Below are 8,324 nucleotides of genomic sequence, written 5' to 3'. Positions count from 1 at the left end.
TATGTATATTTAAAGCTCAGACCAGGCTTTTAAGATGGCTATGAGGAAAAGGGCATTCATTGGATTCTCAATTTGAGAAATCTCTGTTATATTGAGTGACTTTTATATTGGAGTTAGTACATCTCTCTCATGGATTTTACTAAAAAAGGGCTGAACACATTATTTTGTTTTTACCAAGGAGGGCTTCTTTATGTACTAAGGTTTGTTTAATAACAGTTCCTATTATAAATCTTGAATGTTCCCAAACGTGACTAGAGGAATCTTGAAACCTTACAGATAGGTTTCTTTCATTGTAATTCACAAGCTTAAGAAACTGCGGCATGCATGTGACCGATTCGATTCTCAGAATTATTCTAGTTTCAGTTGCGCCGAGCGTTATGTAAGCTTAATTCAACCCGCTACATCTATTCTTTTATAGGATTTTAATCACGTAACGAATATCGCAATTTTTACTCACCACAAACTTTCAAAATCGTAGCTTTACAGATGGCCACTCGATCCTTGTTTGTACCAGTCAATATGTCAACTGTTGTCCCTTCTTTTAACTCCACGGCGCCAACGACTTTCTTTTCTTTTACAACACTCACGCTATTCTCGTTTTCCCATTGAACCACAATAAAAGCTATCTTTAGAAATGTTATATAAAGCAAAACAGTTGAGAAAAGCGATCAACCGATGAAAAGTACATTCAAAGATGAGCGCCAAATGGAGTCTTCTTTGTTTCCAATCACGGTCATGAGCACGTGGATCTTTTAGGCTAGCACAGTGAATCCGCTGGCTTGCCGATTGCAGTGTTAAGAGAAGCGCACAACTTTATTCTGACTTCTCCAACCGGTTCTCTGCTTCTAGAAGATGGTACCTTGGTGATATAAATAATGATGTGAGCTCACTCTATGTAGAAATAATCGACAAGAATCGATCGTATTACAAATGCACGATTTGTGGCCGAAAGTTGTCGAGGAAACAAAGACTCGAAACTCACTTGAGTTGTGTTAATGGCAAAGGTGAGAAATAACACAAGCCAATCACAGTTTTGAATGCGACTACAAATCGTCTTTTACCCTCATATTTATAAAAGAAGGATACCACATTCGGAAGTATAAGAGATACATAGATGATCCCAGTGTACCAGTACCTAAATCTACAAAGCTTGACCGTAACAAGCGTTCAGCAACACGTTCCAACACCGCCATCTCGATTCCTCAGTCAGTCGTTTCCACTGAACTTAAAGCAGTATTGACAACAGAGTAGAGTGCGTCTTACAAAGGAGAAACATTTGTACAAGAGACAGAAGTAGCTATATGCGATTACAGAGGTGCGTTGGAACTCTGGTCCACAAATAGTTATGCACTACCCGAAGTATAAATTAAACAATTTTGTTGATAGCTGACAGACAGAGAAGAACAACAAGTAAACTTAAGAGCTGTTATTATTGAAGTGTGACTAGCACTTTTCATTTTTATATAAAGAAGGACTTGTAATTTGCACCAAAAATAAAAAGATGTAATATTTTTTGGGAGATCCAGTGATTGGGACATTTAAGAAATTAAGTTATGAAAGGAAACTTGGTTGGTACTTCTCACTACTAACAAGTCTTGTTGACAAATATTTTCAGATCAGGGTTTCAAATAAAGTAAATTGAAGACGTCATTTAAAAGGTGTTTTTTCTCAAAGGGAACATTGACTACCTCTGTCTTGTCTGCATGCCAAATGTTTGCAAAGTGTGTGGATGATCCACAAGTATTGGAACTCTTACAAAAACGTTTTGTAAGAATAAAAACAGCAAAACAAATTACAGCAATTAGTCATGAAAATAGAGCAAAAAACTGAAAAAAAAAAGCAGCAACAATAATCATGAAAAAAGAAAGATTAATTAGGTGTTGAATTTGTTTGTCTAAGGCATGAACTTTCTACTAAAAGTATTGTCAACAAAAAGTCTCTGACAGCGTTTGAGGCAACTGAGCTTGACTGTTCCAAGGTTTTCTAACAAAAGCAACCAGTAATGTAGGTTAGGGAAGTAAGATAATAATGTAATTATTGTTAATAATTGTGGAAGTTGACAATTTCCATTTAACATAACTGACAGCTGGTTCATGAGAAAATCCATATTAATGTAAAGATTTACAAAAACTTAGTTTGAATAATAAATTTCATGATTTTTAAGTTATAAACATGTACATGTATGTATATCTCTTGGTAAGTTTTGTATAGCATACCTTTTATTGAGCCAAAGTTTTAAGCCTCTGAAATTACTCTTTTTCTTAAAACCTTCACATTCAAGGTATTGAGAATTTCTTAGAAGTTATGTGGACCTCAGGGTATTAAAATTGCCTCAAATTCAATTCCCAGAAATTCCCAAGAGTTCCACACTTCTTAAATTATGGGTAGTTTGTAAAGCTGAGAATTCCTAGGAATTCCTAGGGATTCCAAGTCCTCACAAAACTGGAGTCTTCTTTTCCCAGAAATTCCCAGTAATTCCAAGCTTTTTAAATCAGAGTTAATTTGCATAGTTGGGAATTTTTGAGAATTCCTAGGAATTCCTAGGAATTCCCAGTGTGGTGTTCGGATGGCACGAGAAACGGAGATATATTCTTTGATTTCAACACAGAACTTTTAATAACTTCTAACATGTGTCGTCGCCATTACCGGAAGTGATCATACATCGAATCATGAACGGAAGCGAGGCTGAATTAATGTAAACGTAAATCGAATACAGCACATCTCCCCCTTTAAGATAATAAAAGAGAAACTACTTAGACATACTTGTTTCTTATCTAGCGTGAAATTCAAAATCAAAACAACGTCAATCAAATGTCCTCAAGTAATCGTCATTTTGTTAAGAAACACATCCTGGGTAGCTATTGTCGTTTGTCTCTGCACTAAGTCTCACACACACTAGAATACGCGTTCATAGTTATGACTTTCTGTCTGAGAAACCAGAGAAAATCTGGCCAGAAAGTATAACTTCACTTATGGCACATAATCCTTCAATCTAGATGAGGGCTTAGATTGACGGCCAGATCTGGTGTACACTTTTGATGTGCCAGTTCCTTCTGCAGTGTTAGCAGTTTGGGGTGAAGGAAGTTTAGGTGATGGAGGTACTGGCACCGGTGTGGGTTTGGCTGGAGATGTAGCTGCAGCTGGGGGTGGGGGTGGTATCTTGTTGATCTGTACTCTATTCCTTCTATATGACCCAGTGTCCGTATGGATCACATAAGAACGAGGTGTGCACTTCTCCACTACTATTCCAGACTGTCCTCTGTCTTGTACCATCACTTCATCTCCCTTCTCTAAGGGAACAAGAGGCCTCGCTGAATGCCTTCTGTCAAAGTGCAGCTTCTGTTCGGTTTTGTGATTGTCTTCAAACTGACGTAGGGCATGATTCTGCACAAGGTTTGGGGACAGCTGAGACGGGGCCACCGGCACTTTGGTTTTTAGCCTCCTTGACATCATTAGCTCAGCTGGAGAATAACCATTAGCCAATGGTGTCGCTCTATACTGTAGCAAAGCAAGATAAGGATCTTGAGAGCCAGCTAGGAGACGTTTAGCTGTTTGCACTGCTCTCTCTGCTTCACCGTTGCCTGAAGCATGACCTGGGCTGCTAGTGACATGTCGAAACCCGTAATCTAAAGTGAACATCTTAAATTCCCTTGATGTATAGTAGCTGGCATTGTCAGATTTTACTTGATCTGGAATTCCGAATCTGGAAAATGCACGTTTCATCCTGTCTATGACCTCTGCTGAGGCGGTTGAACTCAGACTAGCTACCTCTATCCATCTGGAGTAGTAATCAATCATTACTAAATACAGTCTTTTATTGAGTTCATAGACATCAGTGGCTATGTATTGCCATGGTCGTTGTGGGAGCATGGTAGGAACTAGAGGTTCTGGAGGATTTTTCCTGTTAGACTGACACTTGCGACAGTTTTCAATTAACTCCTCTATATTCTTCATCATGCTTGGCCACCACACTGTGTTTCTGGCCAATGCCTTGCACTTGACAATCCCTTGGTGACCGTCGTGGATCTTATCCAGGACTTCCAATTTCATAGACGATGGTATAACGACTCGAGGTCCCATCATCAACAGCCCTTTAACCACTGTCAGCTCTGCTCTATGAGCAAAATAAGGGCTGACTAAACCCTTGACATTATGTTTTTCAGGCCAACCTTCAGCTACATAGTTCATAATTTGCCTGCATGCTTCATCCTCCTGTTGATGGATCATAATATCATCTAATTTGCTATCACTGATAGGCATTCCAGCTATGACTTGATGAGCATATAAGTTCACTTCCTCATGAAATGAATCACCTGATTTGGCTGGTGTTGGAGAACGGGATAGCGTGTCGGCAGTGTACAACAGTTTTCCTGGCACATGAACAGGTGTGAACGAGTATCTCATGAGCCTCATTCTCATTCGTTGAATACGTACGGGTAGTTGATCCAACTCCTTCGTGGATAGCAGTGGTACAAGAGGCTTATGATCAGTCTCTAGTATAATATCCTTTCCCAGAATGTAATCTGTGAATCGTTCACATGCGAAGGTACTAGCTAAGGCCTCCTTTTCAATCTGGGCGTACCTTTTCTCTACATCCAGAAGGCTTTTGGACGCATACGCCACTGGCGCCCACCTGTCACCGTGCTTTTGCAAAAGCACTCCGCCAAGTCCGTATGAAGACGCATCTGCTGACACCTTGGTCTCTAGTGAAGGATCATATATTTGCAACACTGGGCTGCTCGTCAAGCATTGTTTAATCTCTTTAAAAGCCTGTTCCTGTGCTGGACCCCAGCACCATGCACTGTGAGAGCTCAAGAGTTCACGTAGAGGTTGTGTCATAGTAGCAAGGTTGGGTACAAACTTCATGAGCTGGTTCACTGTACCCATCAGACCTCTTACCTCACTCACATTCTCTGGAGCACGCATTTTCAATATAGCCTCAACCTTCTCTGGAGAGCTTTCCACACCATTAACTCCGATCCGATGACCTAGAAAGTCAATCTGGCTTTTGCTGAATTGGCACTTATCCTTATTCAAGGTGACACCTGCTGCTTTCAGCCGTGTTAATGTCTGTACGAGTCTCTCGTCATGTTCCTCCTGGTTCTTTCCGAACACGACAATGTCATCCATGAGACATACCACACCTTGTTGACCACCTAGTATTCGGTAGATCTCACTCTGAAACTTCTCTGGGCCAGATTTGATACCGAAGGGAATTCGCTTATATCGAAATCGACCAAATGGTGAGATGAACGTGGTCAGTTTCCTTGAATCTTCATCCAAGCAGATTTGGTGGAAGCCCGCATTGGCATCCAGTTTAGAGAAAACCTTAGCACCTCCCATCAGAGCAATTGTATAATCCACTGTGGGGAGCATGATTCTTTCTCTCTTCACTACTTCGTTAAGCTTCGTGAGATCCACACAGATCCTCACTTTGCCATTTCCTTTAGGCACCACGACCATAGGAGAACACCATTCCGATGGTTCTGTGCACCGTTCTATAACATCTAGCTCGATAAGCTTGTCAAGTTCAGCTTTGGCTAGAGGAAGTAGTGGAATAGATATCCTCCTGGGAGTCATCACACTGTATGGCTCTGCGTTTTGCTCGATCTTAATCTTATATTCTCCTTCTAGCTTTCCTAAGCCTTTGAACATTGATCCGAACTCCGCTGACTGGATAGGATCTGACGTAACTTTTCCAATGAACTTAACGACACCTAGATCTGCACAAGCGTCTCTACCTAGCAATAGAGAGCCTTTTGGGAACACATATATATCCTCTCTGATTGTCTGATCACCTTTCTTTAGTTCTGCAGTAAAGAATCCAAGAGTTGAAAGGTTGCTTTGATCTGGGCCACTAAGAGGCCTGTCAGGCTTCTGCAAAATGAAGTGTGAAAACTGTGTATCATACACAGCTTTGGAAATGACTGTCACATCTGCTCCAGTATCAACAGCAAATTTCAGGCTCTGACCTGACACCTGGACTTCCGTAAACCATGCACTCCTACGTTTCCTGTTGTTGATACTCTCAATAGAGTAACTTTCATCACTGATGCTTCCTAAGAAGTAGTACTCATCTGAGTCAGACTGCACTTCTGCTACCTCTTGTACAGACCCTTTTCCTTTACTACTCCTGCAGACCTTGCCCCAATGTCCTGGGCGTTTGCACTTGTTACATTTACTGTCTTTTGCAGGGCATCTTTCTCTGGGGTGCACCTCCTTTCCACACCACCGGCATGACCGGCTATTCGACGCCTGGGAGCAATTTGATGCACTTCCTTGCTGCCCGTTACTACGTGGTCCCTTGTCACGAGGGCCTCCTTTCCGCCTATGTTGAACTGCCTGCACTTTAGAAGTCTCTCCTTTTATATCCTGAGCCCACCTTCCAGAACATTCTTCTGCTCTACACTCATTTATCGCTTTTTCTAAAGTCAGTTCACCATCTCTCAACAGCCGTGCTCTGACCTTATCACTATTTATACCCAATACGATCTTATCTCTGACAAAATCGTCCTTTAGTTCACCGTAGGCACACGTAGACACGAGAGTGTTAATTTGTGATAAGAAATTATCGAAACTCTCACCTTCTGATTGCGTATACCTGTGAAACTTGTAACGTTCATAAGTAACATTTGTTTTCGGCGTGCAGAACCTCTGGAATTTCTCCAGAATTAATTCCGGATCCAGTTTGTCCTCTGCTGGTACATGTTCCTCCCCTTCGGGGTCACCTACCGCTGGAGCCCATGTGAAGCCATTGTAGATTTTCAGCGCCTCCTCACCTGCGAGATTTAGCAGTATAGCACTTCTCCTTTCCTTACTGGCAGTAGATAATCCAATGGCGTTCACATATAATTCGTACTGCTGCTTGAACAACTTGAAATTCTCACTTGCATTTCCCGATAGACAAAGAGCTTTCGGTGGTGGAAGATTCGTAGCCATATTTCCGCGTAATTCCTGATCACTGATCGCTAAATATCCGTTCTGGACACAGTTTATATCTTCTTGTTCACTTCTGACACCATGTGGTGTTCGGATGGCACGAGAAACGGAGATATATTCTTTGATTTCAACACAGAACTTTTAATAACTTCTAACATGTGTCGTCGCCATTACCGGAAGTGATCATACATCGAATCATGAACGGAAGCGAGGCTGAATTAATGTAAACGTAAATCGAATACAGCACACCCAGAAAACTGGGAATTCAGTTCGCAAGGGAGATGCTTACACACACAAGCCTGATTAATTTGATGACCATTATCTTGGTTATATTGTTAGTCACTAATTCCATATGTTCTCATCAAAATAATATAATTGAACATCATTATTATAAAATACTATAATAGATTACATTTACTTTATAAGATCCTTTTAATGCCTATAATGTACATCCCTTGATATTTTGAAAGGTTATTGTGAACATTCATGTTATATTAAAGCATCTACAGTTAGTATAATGAATTTCCTGAACACCTGTGATGATAAAAAAAGACCCTGTCCTTGCTTAAATGACATAAAACACAAGGGATGTTTTCAGAAAGTGTATAAAAATTTTTAAGTATGAGTTTGAACGTAAAGATTTTGCATTTAAGATTAAGTGGATTGGAGAAATTCAGCACGTTTAGTTATTTTAAATGCCCCAGTTTTCTATGTTTTTAACTTTTTTAAGTGCATCTTTTTTTTCTTCTGGTCAGTGTTTTCTGTCAATGCCAAATCCAAGAGCAATTTTGCGAGCATTGCTTTAATAATAGGTACACATGCACACATTTATAGATAATTGAAAAGGAAAAAGGGAGGGCATTGACATCTGTCCCTTTACGTACTTTTGCAACTAGAGAAAAACACACCTGAAATTCCTCAACTCAATGTATTTCAGAAAATCTTACAGCTAGATTTAGTGTTGGAAGGTGCTTTTGTACCTGGAACTTGCAACCTGTACTATAGAGGTGGATGGTGTGTTCCTTTGCAAGGTCTCACCTAGAGCTCTATTGCTAGATTTGACAGCGGAAGGTGCTTTTGTACTCTGGAGCTTGCAACTTCTACTATAGAGGCCGAAGGTGTATTTGTCTGTAACGGCACAACTAGGGCAGGGGTTCACCTGGTGTTCTATTACTAGATTTAGCAGTGAAAGGTGCTCAAGTACGCTGGAGCTTGCTATTTCTACTATAGAGGCAGAAGGCGGTTCCTCTGCGAGGTTTCACCTGGAGTTCTATGACTGGATTTAGCAACGGAAGGTGCTTTTGTACTCTGGAGCTTGCAACTTCTACTATAGAGGCAAAGGTGTTTTCTTCTGCAGCCCTGGGCGAGGACTCACCTGAAGTTCT

The sequence above is a fragment of the Pocillopora verrucosa genome, chromosome 8 (genome assembly GCF_036669915.1).
Source record: "Pocillopora verrucosa isolate sample1 chromosome 8, ASM3666991v2, whole genome shotgun sequence".
Classification (NCBI taxonomy): Eukaryota; Metazoa; Cnidaria; class Anthozoa; order Scleractinia; family Pocilloporidae; genus Pocillopora; species Pocillopora verrucosa.
The sequence above is the reverse complement of the archived record's forward strand: the minus strand, read 5'-3'. Positions refer to the sequence as shown.